The sequence below is a fragment of the Sciurus carolinensis genome, chromosome 2 (assembly GCF_902686445.1).
Source record: "Sciurus carolinensis chromosome 2, mSciCar1.2, whole genome shotgun sequence".
Lineage (NCBI taxonomy): Eukaryota > Metazoa > Chordata > Mammalia > Rodentia > Sciuridae > Sciurus > Sciurus carolinensis.
Window position 1 is genome coordinate 163,624,049 of NC_062214.1, and position 18,565 is coordinate 163,642,613.

General features: G+C 41.1%; 1 protein-coding gene across 1 annotated transcript in view; it reads right to left on the reverse strand.

Annotated features, from left to right (window-relative positions):
• The window catches only part of Esr2 (estrogen receptor 2), a 65,744-nt gene extending 54,519 nt beyond the window's left edge, over positions 1-11,225 (reverse strand). Inside the window, exons 1-2 of the mRNA XM_047541823.1 lie at positions 11,103-11,225; positions 10,052-10,390 (exon numbers count right to left, since the gene is read on the reverse strand). The gene's annotated coding sequence lies outside the window, so the exon portion shown is untranslated. The remainder of the gene's footprint in view (positions 1-10,051; positions 10,391-11,102) is intronic.
• Positions 11,226-18,565: the final 7,340 nt, after the last annotated feature.

An 18,565-nucleotide genomic window follows, 5' to 3' on the forward strand; every position in this document is an offset into this window, starting at 1 on the left:
GAGATATGGGGGCAGGAGAGGGGGCGAAAGGAGTGGGGAGGGAGAGGCCATACAAGCACCAGCAGCAAACGTAGGTAAATCCCTTTATAACCTGAGTGTGGGGGAAACTCTGGCTGAAAATCCAGAAGCAATTTTTTCAAATGACCAATAAATGCAATGCCAAAAAGCCAAACTTTTACATATCATAAAAATGCCAGGAGCAAAGTAAAAAATGTTAAAGATGAATTGTAAAAAAAAAAAAAAATTCTCAACTTATTTTAGAAACCAGGAGCTAATCTCTCTAATACATGGGGAGAACTCAGATTAGGATGAAGAGCAAACACTCAATAGAAAAATAGGCAAAAGTCGCCTGCATCAAGATACTATATCTCATAACACATTAGATGAAAATTTTAATATTTCCCTGGCAAAAATTCAAATGTTTGAAGACACTTTCTTGGCAAGGCTGCAAAACTAATAAGCAAAAAAGCCAGGAGCAGCAGCGCATGCCTGGAATCTCAGCTACTGAAGAGGCTGAAGCAGGAGGATCACAAGTTGGAGGCCAGCCTCAGCAATTTAGAGAGCCCTATCTCAAAAAATATAAAGAGGGGGCTGGGATAGTGGCTCAGTGGTAGAGTGCTTGCCTAGCATGTGTGAGGGTTTGATTCTCAGTACTGCCTATAAATAAATGAATAAAATAAAGGTCTATCAACATCTAAAAAAATATTTAAAAAATAAATAAAAAGAGCTAGGAGGTGTAGCTTAGTGGTAGAGTGCCCCTGGGTTTTATCCCTAGTACCAAAACAAACAAACAAACCAGCAGTAACAGAGACTCTGTGTGTGCGTATGTGTACACACACACCCACACACACATGTACTAGTGATTGAAACTGGAAACGTTTTACCACTGGGCTACACCTCCAGTCCTTTTTTTATTTTGTATTTTGAAACAGGGTCTCGCTAAGAGGCATAGGGCCTTGTTAAATTGCTGAGGCTAGCCTTGAACTTGTGATCCTCCTCCCTCAACCTCCTGAGTCTCTGGGATTACAGGTGTGCACCACCACATCTGGCTAAGGAACTCTTTTCCACAATGCTGACGGAGTGGAAATGGTAAACTCCATGGGTCTTTGGCAATGTATATCAAATATATATATATATGTATATATATATATATATATTTTTTTTTTACCTATTAGACTATGATTCTTTTAAAAGAAGAGAAAATGAAATCATTTGCTAGCATTGCAAATTCTAATTACATCAGTTTCCCTAATTGGATACATAGTATTTAAGGTAATTAAGCCTCTACCCTACCCCCTCTTTTTTACCGCAGTACTAGGAATGGAACCCTGGAGTGCTCTACCACTGAGCCACACCCCAAGTCCTTTTTAAAATTTTTTTAAATTTTAAGATGGTCTCACTAAGTTTCCCAGGCTGACCTTGAACCTGTGATCCTTCTGCCTCAGCCTCCTGAGTCACCGCGATTACGGGTCATCATGCCCAGCTCTGTACCTGCCTTTTGGAGAGAATCTATATTTTATTCCATTGTCAAGGGAAACCTCTGTACAAAGGAATACCAGCTGATAAATGGTTCAGAAAAAAATTGATAAGGCAAATAAGTCAAAATGCTACAATTACTGTATCTAGATAGCAGGCATACGTGGACATTCTTTTTGCCAATCTTTCAACTATTTTGTAAATTTGAAATTTCTGTAAATTTTTCATAATAAGCAGCTTTGGAAAAAACACAAACATTAAAAATGGAAACCTTTTTTAAAAAGATTTGAAAAACTGGAATAATATAATCTGGAAAAGGGAGTAGTGACCATTAATAATGAGGTTGGTTGAAAGAGAAAATGAAATAAAGGCACTTGCCTTGAGAATTCTCCATCCTCGATATTCTCAGCTCTAGCTTGTAGGCAATTTGGTTCTCTAGAGCTCCCAATATCCTCTTCCTGATGTTTTCATTTGAATGCTCACTCCCTTTGTCCCCAAACCCTATCTATAGGGTTTAAATTATATTCATAAATTCTTCAACATTCTTCCCTTCAAAAGATGGAGTCTAGCCTGCCCCTTGAGTGCAAGCTAGATTTGGGGATTCATTTGTAATAAATAAATTATGGCAGAAAGGATAATGTGCTACGTCTGAGATTAGGTCATAAAAGGCACTGTGGCTTCTTCATGGAGCTCTCTTTCAATCACCAGATTTGGGGGAAGTTAGATGCCATAATGGAAGGACACCTAAGCAGCCCTACAGAGGTCTCCTGACAATGACCGGCAAGGAACTATAGCCTCCAGTCCACAACTATGTGAGTAAGATATTTTAGAAGCAGATCCTACAGCCCCAGTCAAACCTTCGGCTGAGTATGTGGCTGACATTTTGACTTGGACCACACTGGAGGACATTCAGTTTAACTGCTCCTAGATTCTTGACTCTCAGAAACTATGATAAGTAACACATGCTTGTTGTCTTGAGATGATAAATTTTATAATTTGTTACACAGTAACAGACAATGAGATCCAAGGCTTATAGTTCATTTTCCTCCCCAAACCATTCCTTTTCCTTATTTGCATTAAGCCTATTACCGTTGTCTTTACCCAGTCCCCATTAATCACCCAGGCACATAGTCTTTGTGTCCAAGTGCCTTGACTGATGTCTGCCTCTTCCTGCCATCTTGAAGAAAGCTCTTTCTTTCTTTCTTTCTTTCTTTCTTTCTTTCTTTCTTTCTTTCTTTCTTTCTTTCTTATACTGGGGAGTGAATCCAGGGTCGCTTGACCACTGAGTCACATTCCAAGTCCTTTTTTGTTTTTTATTTAGAGACAGGATCTCACTGAGTTGCTTAGCACCCTGCTTTTGCTGAGGCTGGCTTTGAACTCACCATCCTCCTGCCTCAGCCTCCAGAGCCACTGGGATTACAGGCATGGGCCACCGCACCTGGCTCATTACTTCTTTTCTGTGCATCTAAAATAGGCTCCTTACTGCTCCTTAGATTCAGTCAGTCCCTCTTCGAGATCCTCAGATCTCAGAGCTGCCAGATTAAATTTTTTATTTTTTTGATAGGGCTGGGAATAAAACCCAAGACTTCACAGAAGCTAGGCAAGTGTTCTACCATTAAGCTATATCCCAACCCAGACAAATGTTCTTAAAAAACAGCTCTGAGCAGCACCTTGCTTCCTACCAACTGTGGCAGTAAGTCACACTCTTCTAGCCTCAGGGCTTTCCACTGGTTGCCTCAGCCCTCATCCTACTCTCATCTCCTACTACTTCTTACAGAGAACTGGCAGTGTCTACAGAAAATATGCAAAATGCATGATGAAGTGGTTGGCATTTCATGTCTTAGTACATTTCACTGGGAGCACCCCTTCCATCACTTACTTACAAACCGAACCCTCCTCATTGGATGAGAACCATAATGACTCCCTGGAAATGGTAGAGTTGGGCAGGAGAGTAAGAAGTAAAACTGGATCTTAAGCTTTTTGAAGGCACATGCTCTTTCTTACTCACCTTCCACTACTACTCAAAACACATTCCTTATAGGGAAAGAATATGAGGAAATATGTTTAAAATAAAAGGTTTCATGAAGTCAAGGGTATTGGTCAAAAGCAGGAGCACCTTCAGTAGGCATGGTGCTGTGCTGAAGATAGGAGATCTCAAGGAGGCGTGCTTTCAGGAAGCATCTGGAGAGTACAGCAAAGATCAAAATTCAAAAGGTAAAGTGTAGTTTTTACTGAAAGAACCACTGTAAAGTTAAAAAATCTTGCTTTGAGATAGGCTTTTGCTAAGTTGCCCAGGCTGACCTTGAACTTGCAATCCTCCTGCCTTGACTTCTGAATAGCTGGGATTATTGGCATGTACCACCATGCCCAATTAAGTTGAAAAATCTTAAGTCAAACTATTGTGAATTAGGGACAGTCTATACTCAGATTCCTCGTTATACATACAATCCCTGATTCCTAATAGAAAATATGCTAGATACAATATATAACCCTATTTCTACAAGCTGAAATTTTCAAAGATTTTTTTAAAATTGTGTTAAAATAAACATAACATAAAATTTACCAACTTAACTAAAATTTACCACTCCTAGCACCAGGGATTGAACCCAGGAGAGCTCTACCACTGAGCTACATGCCCAACCCTTTTTATTATTTTTAATTTTGAGACTCTTGCAGAGGCTGGCCTTGAACTTGCAATTCTCCTGCCTCAGTCTCTCAAACAGCTGGGATTACAGGCAGATGCTACCATACCCAGCACCATCTTAACCATTTCTACCTGTACAGTTCAGTAGTGTTAAATCACTTCACTCTGCTGTGCAACCAACCTCCAGAAAGCTTTTCATCTTGCAAAATTCAAATTCTCTTCCTGTTAAGCAACAAATCCTTCATTTCCCTCTATTCTTTTTTTTTTTCTTTTTTTATTTACTATTATTTCCCTCTTGCCCCACTTCTAGCCCCTGGAAACCACCATTCTACATTCTGTCTCAATAGATTTGACTAAATCCGTAAGTGGAACTACATAGTATTTGTCCTTTTGCGGCTGCTTATTACACTAAGCATGAGGTTCTTTGTTTTGTTTTCTTTTTGTGGTGCTGGGTATTGAACTCAGGGCCTTGTGCATGCGAGGCAGGCACTCTACCAAATGAGCTATATCCCCTAGTATGAGGTTCTTAAGTTTTGCTCATGTCCTTTTTTTTAAGGCTGAAAAATATTCCATAATTTTCTGTTTATCAATGAATGGTTTTAAACAGAGTGCTTGAACTCATTTGCAGATCCATGGAAATGACCTGGGTTAGAGTGAGTGGTTGAATATAGGAGAGACCACAGGAGCTGGTGATTGAGGCGTCAGTCACCATTAGATGGCAGCTCCAGAACTGACAGCATTGTCAAGAGGCATTTGTCCTTCAGTCTGTCCTGGAAATACTTCCCAATCCACCTATACATACACCTGCTCACTGTGCTTTTGTTTTCAAAACTTACCTTCGCGATCACATTTTAGTGCACTGTTTTTGCTATATGATCTGACTATATTTGATGTAGCCAAATATTTAATCAAAACACATTTAGAATACTTTAACAACAAAATTTAAACAGAATACATTATAATAATTGTGGGCAAAATATTTAAGGTAACATAAAACAAATTTCATTAATGCATATTAAAATGTAATCAGGAGGTAATAATTTTATATTTCTTGAACTTTAAAAAAGTATAAAAATAAGATGGCTTACCTAATTAATGAATAAAAAGCATGTTCAAAGGTTAGTAGGGTCACTAAAGTTAGTATACCAACTTTCTTATACAAAGTATGCTCAATAAACTTACATAACGACAAACAAAACACTTCCCATCATCAAATGAAGATTAAATATATCCAGGAACTTATAAAGCAGGAAAATAGTGAATTTTAGAGGAATCTGAACAGAAGACTTCAGGTTAATAAAAATTAATAAAAAAATTAATTAAATGGCTTAACAAATAAATCATTCTATGAATGTGTGGTCAACAAGATTTAACTGAACTTCACATGGTCTCAACTTTATATCTCCCAAAAGAAATGTAATTAGCACTTTAGTATAAGCAATTCAGCACAGTCAACATATCAAATTATCAGAAAAACCACTGCCATCTTTTCCTTTCATCAGACCCCTTAAAAGCATAACGCTGCTACTGACACAAAGTAACGAACAGTCACATGGAAATTCGTGAACCTGAAACATTTCCCATTATCCATCTCGAAAATGAACACAAAGTTTTAAAAGAATATGACATCTTCCTCTGGGGTAGAGAATCAATTCCATCACTCGTTTTCGCCTATAACTAAACTGTTGACACAGTGATGCTAAAATGACCTGTTAGAAACACACCACCAAATGGCAAATGCCAAGACACATCCAGGCAATGAATCAGATACTATGATGACTATCTAGAAAATACAGATCTCACATGTCAACCTATCCCCAGCTTCTACACATCCCCAGCACAATGACAATGTTAGAGAACGGATCGTTGAGTTGGTCATGAAAAAGCAAGGTTACTGTTTGGTTGTATATCTTTTGGATGTACACAGATTCATGGGACAACTATTTCTCAGAAGCATTTTGGGAAATTAGTAACTTGGTAGCCAATGCAAAGGACTTTTCACAAGTCATAACAAGGGATGATGAACTTGAACCACTGCAGTAAACAGGAGAACAGGCAGCAAAAGAAGAGTCTTCTCCTCCAGAGGTCTATAAAACTGAATGGACAAAACCATTCTGGATATGTAAGTACTTCCACTCTAAAACAGATATACAAAATATTAAAGGAAAGAATTCCCAAAAGATCAAATTTCTTCAACATTGTAGGGCAGGATTTTCTCAGCACATCATCTGAGGCCAACCAAGGCCTCAGTGACCGCAATATCTGATAGAATAGGGAAAAATAGTCTCTAACGAGTTTAATTTGGGGGCCTGGCAGGCATGGAAGTTTACCTGGTCAACAAAAGAACATAGATCTGGATATTCTAGAATTACTCACTACTTTTATGACAATCTTCTTTAATTAATAACCACAACCTAAAATGACTGGTCCATGTCCTTTGTGGCAAAAGCCTGTCTTCCATCCAGAGACTTCTCTTTCCCACTCCATCAGCACAGCACATACACACCTGTCTGGCCATCTCAGGTCACATCTGTGTTCAGCAGAAAAGCTTTTTGTATACATAGGATTATGCCTGGTGTTCTAAGGCACTGGCTAGGAAACACATTATGACTCTTAAGCTGAAAAAACTAAGTTTTTAAAATCCCAAATATTGGCAGCAGTTTTATGGAGAAGACCAAGGTTGACCCTAGAAATAGCAGGAAGAAGTGCAGGCCCTATAGCCCACCTAGTAGAGTGCCTGCCTCTCCTGCTGGAGGCCCGCCCGGGTTTGAGTCCCCAGCACTGTGGGATTGTGGAAATAACAAACAAACGAAATAGCAGGAAGACATTCCAAAAAGAATAAACTGATTTTATTAAAGCACCTACACAGCTAGCTAAAGAATAAGAAGTCAGTCACCACAGAGCCTGTTTTTATGTATATTCTGGCTGAGAGCACCGAGCAGACGCTGGGTCTTGGTCTCAGTTCTGCCTGAAAGCCAGGTCATTTTAGACAAAAACATATAAACTCCTTGAGCTTCTACATTTTCCTCAGTAAAAATCGGGACTTATTATGGGCTGCATCTTTTCATAGTGCTCTGAGGAGTAAATGAAATGCTATATGTGAAAGCATTCTGTAAGGTACGATTACATATCCAGGAGGGGGAAGCCAGTCTACTGGCATGCTGCTGAATACAGCTATGGTGTAGAATTTCCAGACACTTTAAGAAAAAATGACTTATTGCCACCCCAAAGATTTTTGCCTCCTGATTTTACTTCCTTAATTTCTGTTGGACAGAAGTTCATCATCATCAGTCCAGAGAGCTGGGCTGCTTTGTATGTATAAACAAAATGCAGAGCCCCTGATGCTACATTCTCAATCCTGCAGACTTGGAGGACTTTGCTAACTCATCCCCTTTCTTCTCTCACCTGTCCATCATAGTTCCCCGGGTATTCTATTCAAACACTCTACATTTGTGTGTCCCATGAAAGTCATAAATTCACACTCACAAAGCAAAAACTAGAAGGGGGAGAAAAAACTAGAAGGAATTTCACAGAAAATATTTAAAAATACATTTCTTAAGGATTGAGCATCCTTGATGTATTCATCTGTTTGGCAATCAGGAGCTTTAAACGTATCTTTCCCAAAGCAAAGTAGTAAGGCCTTCAATCAATTTAATATTAATTAGGAATAAAGAAAAATTACTCTAAAATAACCACAGAACTGATCATTAATACTTGATTCACATACTCTTTAAAATGTGTACATGTGCTGGGCCCCATAGTGCACAACTGTAATCCCAGTTACTTGGGAGGCTGAGGCAGGAGGATGGCAAGTTCAAGACCAACCTCAGCAACTTAGTGAGGGTCTAAGCAACTTAGTAGACCCTGTCTCAAAATAAAAAATAAAAAGGCCTAGGGATGTACCTCAGTGGTAAAGCAACTCTGGGTTCAATCCCCAGTACTGCCTTCCCCCAACCCCTTGCAAAAGAAAAACAAAACAACAACAACAGAAAAATGTTCACATGTATTTTCCAAAACGAGAACTCCCTCTGTCATAATTCATACAGTGGTATACCCAAAAAGGCTATGCATACATAACTGTATGTAAACAATACTGTACCGTCTGAATTTTTTCAAATGTCATTATGTCTAAAACAATGTGTTTGATTGAATTATGAAGTCCAATATTCAAGTATACTTTTCTCAAGAGTTCTAGACATAATCAACAAAAATTTACCAGTTAAATGATTCAAGTTTAGTCTTCAATATTTATGTATTTTCATACATATGTCCCCTAAAATTAATTAAAACTAAAATTACACAAAACATATTTTGAATCATTACCTATTGAATACACATTTATAGAAAATTGTAGTGTCTTGTTCTTCAAAAGGGACATAAATCTATTAAATGCTAATTTATATTTTTATGGGTTGAATTTACTGTTTTGCCTTATCTGTATTATAAATACTTTAAAATGTAAAAGGTAGTTAGATTCAATCGAGTCCCTCAGAACCATGATGAAATGTGTCATTTTCAATTGACTTTAAAGATTTATATGTTTTGAGCAAGACTAAGTGTTACAAGAAACAACTTTTGAAATAAGAATGTTTTGGATTCATCTAAAAAACTGAATGCAAAATAGGAGTCCTAAAGTTTATACCTGCACACCTATTGATGAAGAAATCTACATTTTCCCTTCTAGAATATATGTAGAAACATAAAGATTTTCTCCAGAGGTGGGGAAAAAGCCAAAGAAATACATCAAGTTTTTTAAAAAAATTTTGTAGTTGTAGATGGACAGCATGTCTTTAGTTATTTATTATTTTTATGCAGTGCTGATGATCGAACCCAGTGCCTCACACATGCAAGGCAAGTGCTCTGCCACTGAGCCACAGCCACAGCCCTATAGCATGTTTTTTCCATGGTCACAATACATCCACTAATACCCAAATCACAGTACAAACCTTTCACATGTTCGCCTCTTAAATCACAAACATCTTTCCCACAGGCAAAAAGGAAAATAGCCATTGTGAGTTCAGGAATTTACAGCAGACGTAAAATTTTCCAATGGAAATACTAGAAATATAACAAAGGAAGGCAAAATCTTTTCCCAAAAAGTGCTGCATACCACACCAAAACAAAAACCTGCTTTTCAAAAGAAGATAAAATTAAGTCAACCTTACTTTCCTAAACAAAACTCCACTCAAATTCAAATCTCTTTAAAAGTAATATTCACTAGACCTGATTTTGTACTTCCAATATGACACCAGTGTGTGAAGAGGCAACAGATTCCTCTTCAGCAAGTAAAAGACCAGATTCAAGATAGCTCTGTCTGCCCAGTAAAAAAGTAAATCTCTTTCTGATATGGCTGAGGAATGTCGGTTAACCTATTTTTAAAGCACTGGTCGTCTACCTGAGACTTGTACTCTTTCTCAGTTTACAAAACTCAAGCGTGAAGCATCGTGTTGAACTCTGTAGTCATTTCACCCACAGTCAGGACATCCACAGGATTCTGTTTTCTTTTAAAAAGACATTTATATTATCGCAACCAACCCCAAACTCATAAGCACAAACAGAATAAGTTAACTTGGTGTCTAAGGTGAGGATATGTAATCAAAGCACAAAACGTCTATGTTTCCAGGAGTTCCCAAGGTTGGAGACCAGAGCCTGTAATCACAGCGGCTCCGGAGGCTGAGGCAGGAGGATTGCAAGTTCAAAGCCTGTCTCAGGAATTTAGCAAGATCTTGTCTCAAAATAAAAATAAAAAACGCTGGACTTTATAGTTCGTTGGTAGAGTGCCCCCGCGTTCAATCCCCGGTACAGGGAGGCGGGGGCGGGCGGAGAGTTGGATTTATCTCACTTCATTGTTCACACCATATTACTGGTTTCTCACTGCAGAATTTCAAAGTCATGACAATTAAATCACACCTTGACGAAGCGGGTACCTACCTCACAGGTAAACACGCCGGCCTTGCAGTCTCTAAAATATCTAGGAGAAGTTCCACTCTCGGAGCTGGCTCTCGGCCACCTGCTGCAGAAAGTGAGAGCAACTCGCAACCCAGCCCTGTCGCCAGCCTTTACCCGCAGCCCCGGATGCCAGGAATGCCAGTTGCAACACGCGATGGTCCCTCTCAGCCCCAGCTCTGGTCACCTCCTCCGCACCCTGTAAGTTTCAAGAGGTGGTTCCTGCAGCCTCGGCGTTTCCCACGGCCTCCCGGCAGGGGCGTAGAGAGTGTCAAAAGGGCCAGCAGCTGGAGAGATCACCCCGACTTCACGATGAGCCTGTTCCTATTAAACACCGAGAAGAGGGTGTGGGGGTTAGTTTATGAGCTCACGTGACCACGAACGGGAGATCGCAGGAGGACCCGGAGCGGTGCCTAGAGATCCACCAAGGGGTGGCCCTGGGGAAGGGCTCTCGCCCTGGAGCCCCATTACAGCTACCCACAAGGGTTGTGAAGCACAGACCGGTTCCTCCTGCCTCTCCGGAGAGTCTCAGATGTAGGAGGGCTACGTGGGGACTGGGAATGAGCATTTCTCCAGGTCCCGGGTGCTGCTGGAATTGATGGTGCCAGTCGCGGGTCTCACATTACGGATCCTGCCTCAGGACCATAACCCACGTGGGTGTCATTAAATTCAGAAGTCTGGCTCTTTAAGAATCCAGTAGTGAACTGGGGTGGGGGTGAAAAGATAGAAAAAGTCTGCACCTGTCTAAATAGGAGGCTCTTCCCAAACTGCCCTCAACCCCTCATAAAAGCCGCCAAGAATTTTAGTCTCTTATCTTATCTATAAAGACCAGGTGGCTGACCCAAAAGCAAACTTTGCTGGCACAAAAGCAAACTTAAAGATAATGACAACCCTCCTCTCAGAGGTCGGGGTGACTCAGAACTTAAAATAACATGCTTTGTATACAATTTTATGTTAACCAATTAAAAAAAAACACTGTAAAACTGCTTGCCTTTCATTATAAAAACCCTGCTAAACATGGGCTGGGGTCTCTTACCCGCACCGGTTACCGAGTGCAAGGAGGACCAGGTTGGAGCTTGCTAATAAATGACTCTTTGTTGCTTGCTTTGATCGTGGTCTCTGGTGGTCTCTGTGGGGTCTTGAGCCACTGGGCACAACAGGGGAACCCCAGGGGTGTAGCTCCGTGGTGAATCGTTTGCCTGGGCGAGTGAGGCCCTCCACCGGATTCCCAGCAGAGCAAAAAGAAAGTAAGTAAATACCTACGAGTGAAACTAGAGGCCCTTGGTTGGATCCCCAGCACAGAAATACACACATCATACGTCCATACCTAGGAGTGAAACTAGAGAGGCTTTGGATTTACCAGATCCCCAGCAGCAAGCCGAACCTTGCGCCCCTGAGAGGCAAAGCGGTGAACTGCTGCTGGAGACATGACCGCCAGACCTCTGAGGCTGACCAGGAAGGCCTTTGAGGTTGGATCTAAGAGCTCAGGTGTCTTCTCTAACTCACCTACCGAAAACCTGTGCCTCCGCGGCGGCGGCGCTCCTCTTCATTGACTGAGCCTGGGTTTGTTCACTCGCCTGGCGAGGGCCTCTTGCGCCCCCTGCTGGCATCCCCGATGCTTCTCATCCTTTTGGCTCTGGCCCCACCCGGTGAAGACTAGGAACCAGACGAATCTACAGTCGTTAAGAAACAGCGGACTTCAAGTCAGCTTTCCATGGCTAGATGTCCCACAATCCACTGTGAGACTCCCCCGGTGTCACACCTGTGCCTGATTAATATTAAACCATCCACATACATGGCATAAGAGATTTGGTACTGGGGATCAAACCCAGGCCTCACGCATGTTAGGAAATCTCTCTACCACTGAGCTACATCCCCAACCCTTTTTATTTGTTGCGATGGGGGTCTAAGATGCTGAGGCTGCCAACTTCTTACTCAACCTCCCGAGTAGCTGGTATTACAGGCCAGAGCCACTACACTTGGACTGGGATATGGTCCTTGATGTGATCTTTATCTCTAAGGGAGGAACACCAAAGTGGCATTTGGAGGGAACCGTTTACAGTACCAGCTTCAACTAGGGTTTAACCCAAAATAGCTTTCAGGGACCCTCCTGTGCTCTGTGTTTATAAGAATGAGGTGCACAGGTAGTGAAGAAGGCTCCAAATATGGAGGAGTACCTACTTTATAAACTATGAACGAGTTTATCAAAAGTCTCTACTATCCCGCCCCCTCCCCCACGTCCAACTTTCATTGAAGCCAAGAGTTCTGTTTTGGGGTTTTTTGGTTTTTTTTGGTTTTTTTGTTTTTTTCATTGTAAGACAGTTTCCTAATACTGAGCACAGAATTTACTTTGGAGAGTGGATAGCTGATACAATTTGCCTGGTGAAAATATGTAAAGGACAAGATTTTATCTTTGCCAATCTCAGCCTCCCTGCCCTCCTCCTAGGTGTCTCTCCAGATACCCCCATACCCATGTGCTCCTTCCTCCCTTCCACCTGAAGGAAAAAAAGTTCAAATGATGACTTTAAAAACTCAGTTCCATTAGGTGGTACTTGCTTGTTAACATGATATCGCTAGAATGGAAACTATAATGAAGGAATTTCAGTTATGAGCCAACAGGCAAGAAAAATGGTGTGAGGATAAAGAAAACTGACATCTATCAAGTATCTACATTATGCCAGACTGTGTGCTAAGCACTTTCACAGCCTCTCGCTTAATCCTCACACCAGGTCTGTAAATAGGCAATACTGACCCCACTTTTCAGTTGAGAAACTGAGAACCACAGAGCTTATATATGAAGTTACATGATAAGAAAGGAGCGACTTCATAGACAGCTACCACTTATTAGACACTTAACTATGCCGACTTTCTATATACAACAAACGTATAAAGTAAAAATCCTATTAATTATTTCCCATTTTATGATTGAGAAAATGGATGTTCAAGAAGGTTGTGTCTGACCTAAGATCACATGACCTGTCAGTGACTGACAAGGACTTGAACCCAGGACGCAGCCTGTTTACCTCCTTATCTTACGGCACTTGATCACAAATGAAGACGGCGGGCACAACTTCTGTGTGCGGAACACTAGGCCTCTGCATGCAAACCCTGCCTCACACCTCCTGCCCCCTGTGAGACAAGCTTCTGCTGGATCTGCAGAGTAGAGCTCTGCCCAAGTGCCACAGTAGGCAGGCCTACATAGGTTGTTCATTTTTGTTTCACTTAATCTTCACAGATTCCCTGGGACTGTCCCTATTTTATCAATGGGGAAACTGAGAGTGACATTTTTAATATAAGGTCACCCACTTGCATAAGGTAAAGTGGAATTACAACTCAAGCTTGCCTACTCATCTGCTAGGCCCATGCTTTTCCCACTGTTTTTCTTATTTGGTGCATAAATGAAGACCTGTCTGTCCCCTAGACCCAGGTATTGCTGAATGAAATTTTGCCGAATTCTGGTCTAGGCCTGACCACCTGTAAGCATATTTACATAATTTATTCTTTACTGACTTGTGTTTGAATCCAACCCTCAGTAAAATGATCAAGGACAGAATCAGCAAGGCAGATATAACCTGATAACTGGGTGCCCAGAACACAGGACAGGTTTCTCTGACCTGTTGTTTAAATGAACCACCTCAGCAACCAATATCTGCAGCCAACTCTCTCTAAGTCACTCTCATTTGTCTTAGTCTTTGTCTTTGACATTTGTAAACAAATAGGTAAATTAACTTGTCCTGTGTACTGATGCTTGAAGGGACTTAAATTCCACACAGATCTCTTGCATACATTGGGTTTCTAATGCGTATCCACTTGAAACCAAACAACATGAAGAATAAATATTCCTGGGGCTAGGGTAGAGTGCTTGCCTAGCATGTGTGAGGCACTGGGTTCGATTCTCAGCACCGCATATAAATAACTAAAATAAGTAAAGGTCCACTGACAACTAAAAAAAGATATTAAAAAAAAAAGAATAAATATTCCTGTCCTTACCCCAGCCCTGATTAAAGCAATTCTCGTTTTATGAACTAGAAGAGAAACCAGACCCTGGAAGCATGAATGTGAACACCCAGTTGAGAAAGAAAATGTTAAAGAACTGCTAGAAATGGTGGCAAATTGTAAGATGCAATTTCACAAATGACTCAAATGCAATTCTGAAATGCAGCTTCCTCACCTCTTCTGACTCAGAATAAAATAATATTAATATCAGGTCAGACAGTGTAATAGTTCCAAAAAATGAGGTCAAAAAGGAAAAAAAAAAAAGTCTAGATAGACATGGCATAAGAGAACACAGATTCTAATAAGACTGTCTGGTTTCAGAGTTTAATGGTTTTTTAAAGTTGACTAAAGTGTACAATGTGTCAAAATGCATTCTACTGTCATGTATAACTAATTAGAACAAATTAAATAAATAAATATGTATATCAATGAGCAGCAGGAAGATCAGAAGAATAGGAAGAGAAAAGAGGGGGGGAAAGGGAGGAATGGGGACTGGAATGGAGTCAATCAAATTCCACGCATGCCTGCTTTTGTCAAAATGAACCCAACTACTTACTGTGTATAAGTATAATGCTCTAAGAAAAAAAGTTCACTAAATTTTTTCTGATGCGTCTTATAAATGTGTTTAACATTTTCAAGTTCTTCATTCATATTATGGAACGTTGCTAGAAATGCCTCTTATTGTCCTTTAGACCCACATCAACTAACTCTCCAGTGGTGCATTTTGCATAAATGGCTTTTATAAAAATCCAGACCTGGAGAGGTCAGTGAAAGGATACAAAATTATAGTTAAGAGGAAGCATATAAGTTGTAGTGTTCCATATCACAGCAGAGTGACCATAGTTAGTAGCAATTTTCTTTATATGTCAAAATAACTAGAAAAGAGAATTTTGAACATTCTCAACACAAAGAAATGATAAGTGTTTGAGATGACGACCCTGATTTGATCACCACACCTGAAATATCACATGGGACAATTATGAATCAATTTTTTAAAAGGAAAGGTGACATTTACTACCTCAAAGAAAAATGCAGACCTGATCTTTCATGCTTAGAGAGAAGGCTTTTCTTTCACATATGTTATTTCTTAATCTGATGAGCCCAACCAGAAAAGGAAATTATTTTCTTCTCTACTATCTAATTCCCTCTTTTGTTGGTAACTAAAGCCATAAAATGAACTTTTCTCTCCAAGCAGCTCATACAGCTACTTGAAAACACAGCTACATACAGGAACCCAGGCCATCTAATTCATAGATAGATCCATACCTGTTTCCTCACAGGAGATTCGATTCCTGCATTGCTACCCCCTGGTCTCCTAATGTTCACTGCCAGGGCTAGTACCTCTTAGGCTTGTCAGCCGGACCCCATCCTATCCCTGCCTACCTCTGCCCTCCCATCTATATCTCAGTCTAAAATACCATTCAAGGGAGAAAATTCTTGACAACTGCTTTAGTTATTTTTGCCTTAATTTTTTTTTGTGACAATCGACATAGCATTTATTCTTTCAAAAAATGCTTTTCTTTGAGAATGCTTCTTGCCACACATTTATCTCCTTGTGGAAAAGTCTCTTTAATGCTGAAAAATCATAAAACTTTAAGTGTCTACCTGAGACACAAGGGAGCATAAACGTGTTTGCTCTCAAAGAGGAGGAGGAGCAGGAAGACACAACTACCATTCATTCAAACATTACTTGTAAAAACCTCTACCTGCTCTATTTCACTTAATCCTTGTCTTATTTGGGTTTCCACGACTGTAACAAAATACCTGAGATAGTCAGCTTAAAAGAGAAGAAGTTTATTTTGGCTCACAGTTTGGGAGGTTTCAGTCCATGGTCAGTGGGTCCCATTCCTTTTGGGCTTGTGGCCAGGCAGCACATCATCACAAGATGCATGGCAGAGGAACCTGCTCACCTTAGGGGAGCTGGGAAGCAAAAGAGGCAAGAGGTCTGGTGCAGTGGTGCACACCTGTAATCTCAGTAACTCAGGAGGCTGAGGCTGGAAGGTTGCAAGTTCCAGGCCAGCCTGGGCAAATTTAGTGAAACCCTCGGCAACTTAGTGAGACCCTGTCTCAAAATGAAAAAATAAAAATAGTTGGGGATGTAGCTCAGTGATAGAACAACCCTAGTACCACACACACACACACACACACACACACACACACACACAATTTTTTTTTTTTTTTTTTTTTTTTTGGCGGTACTGGGGATAGAACTCAGGGCCTTGTGCTTGCGAGGCAAGCACTCTACCAGCTGAGCTATCTCCCCAGTCCACAATATTTTTTTAATAAAAAGAGACAGAGAGAGCAAGAGAGAGGAGGTCCCAATATCCCAATATTGGTCCCAATATTGGTGGTCCCAACATCCCCTTCAAGGGCCTTCCCCCAATAACCAACTTCCTCCTACTAGACCCCAACTCCTAAAGGTTCCACCGTCTTCAGTAGTACCATGGCAACCAACTATTCAAAACATGGGCCTTTAGGAGACATTCAAGATTCAAACTACAGTAACCTCAGGACTATCTGACAAGGTGGGTACTCTGTGTGCTCTCAGTTTACACAGAGAAGACTGACATTCAGAGAGCGTAAGTACCTTGCCCAACATCACACAGGTAGTAAGTAACCAAGGGTTCAACTCAGATCTGTCCCACTCCAAAGCTCATTTTCTCTGTATTGCTGTTATTCCTAAGGCTTTATTCTCTAGTTATGGGGAGAAGATAAAATATACAAGAAAGACCTCCCAGCCTGTTACAAAGGAGAAATGAGAAATGAGTGACAGAGGGTGAGAAGTTCCTTCTGCAGTTTTAGCTTCCTCTTAGAGCTTCATAGTAACTCCCAGAGCTCCTTACCTGAGCTGAATGCATTTCAGACCTGGAGTGCCCATCTCCCCTGGGTGTCCCCTCTGAATTTTATAGGTTTTTCAGGCCCAGTCTTGTTTCCTTCCCTTGAAGTCCTACATTCTTCCATTCTGGTGCTCTGGAAGCTTCGTTCAGGACACCTGAAGACTAGAAATGACCTGCCTTTGCTCTGTCCACCCTAATATGGTTGGGAGGAGAGAAAGAGAATAGGACTTCTACAGAGGACAGAGAACACAGGCCTCCATGCAGATAGATCAGAATGGAACCCAGGGCCAGGGTGGGTTTTCAGCTCAGCCACCTCCCAGTTGTGTGTGCTTGAACACTCTCCTGACCTCTTTGATCTTTCTCTGTAAAATGGGATTAGTACAAGAATCTATGTCCTAAGAATTTTCTGAGAATGAAAATAAATGATGAGTTGTAATGTGCTTGTCACCTTGTAAAGTCTCAATAAATGGTTGCTTGAAAACAACCCAGAGATCCTTGGAACAATGCGCTTCCTAGATGTAAGGAAGCCTTACCTAAGAGGGGAAAACAGCAGGCTTCTGAGGGTAGAGGAGGTAGCCGGGGAATTAAATGCCCTTCATTGAGTTCTCTGCATCCATTTTCTCAAGCAGGCCCAATTGTCAGTCTGACCTACTGACATCAGACCCACTTATAGAAGTCATTTAGGACTGGAGAGGTAGCTCAGTGGTAGGGTGCTTGCCTAGCATTCATGAAGCCCTGGGTTCAATTCCTCATGTATGGAAAAAAAAAAAATTAGAGCACTTTTCCCCCACATCCCTGGATCACAGGAGTCACCTGGTGTCACTTATTTAGAGTACAGATTCTCCCTAGAAGTTTCTAAATCATTCCCCTCTGGAGTGGGTGCCGGGGATGCCCATTTTCCACAAGCACCTTGGTGAAGGAAGTGTCCAAGGTGCTCATGTGTCTACTATGTAGTGGAATCTACATCATGGGCAAAGTTATCACCCCCATTTTACAGGAAAGGTTACTAACCCACTGACACTGGTTCAATATCCAAGGAATCTTCAACTTGGTTGTTAAACCAGTGGCATCTTGAAATTGGCCACGGCAGTAGTTATGAAAAGATAGAAAAAGCCTGCACTTGTGTAAATATGAGGCTTTTCCCAAACTGCCCTCAACCCCTCATAAAAGTCGCAAAGAATTTTCGTCTCTTATCTTATCTATAAAGGCCAGGTGGCTGACCCAAAAGCAAACTTTGCTGGCACAAAAGCAAACTTAAAGATAATGACAACCCTCTTCTCAGAGGTCAGGTGACCCAGAACTTAAAATAACATGCTTTGTATACAATTTTATATGTTAACCAATTAAAAAGAGCACTGTCAAACTGCTTGCCTTTCATTATAAAAACCCTGCTAAACATGGGCTCGGGGCCTATTAGCATCACCGGTTACTGAGTGCACCGAGGACCAGGCTCGAGCTTGCTAATAAATGACTCTTTGTTGCTTGCATTGATTGTGGTCTCTGGTGGTCTTTGTGGGGTCTCGAGCCGCTGGGCACAACATTTTGGGGGCTCGCCCGGAATGCCCCAAGCCCACCCAGACACCTGATCATAGAGTCATAAGTGACACCTTCGGCCGGTGAGTAAGGCATTGCCGCATTTTTTCTGGTCTGGATTGCCTGCAGGTTC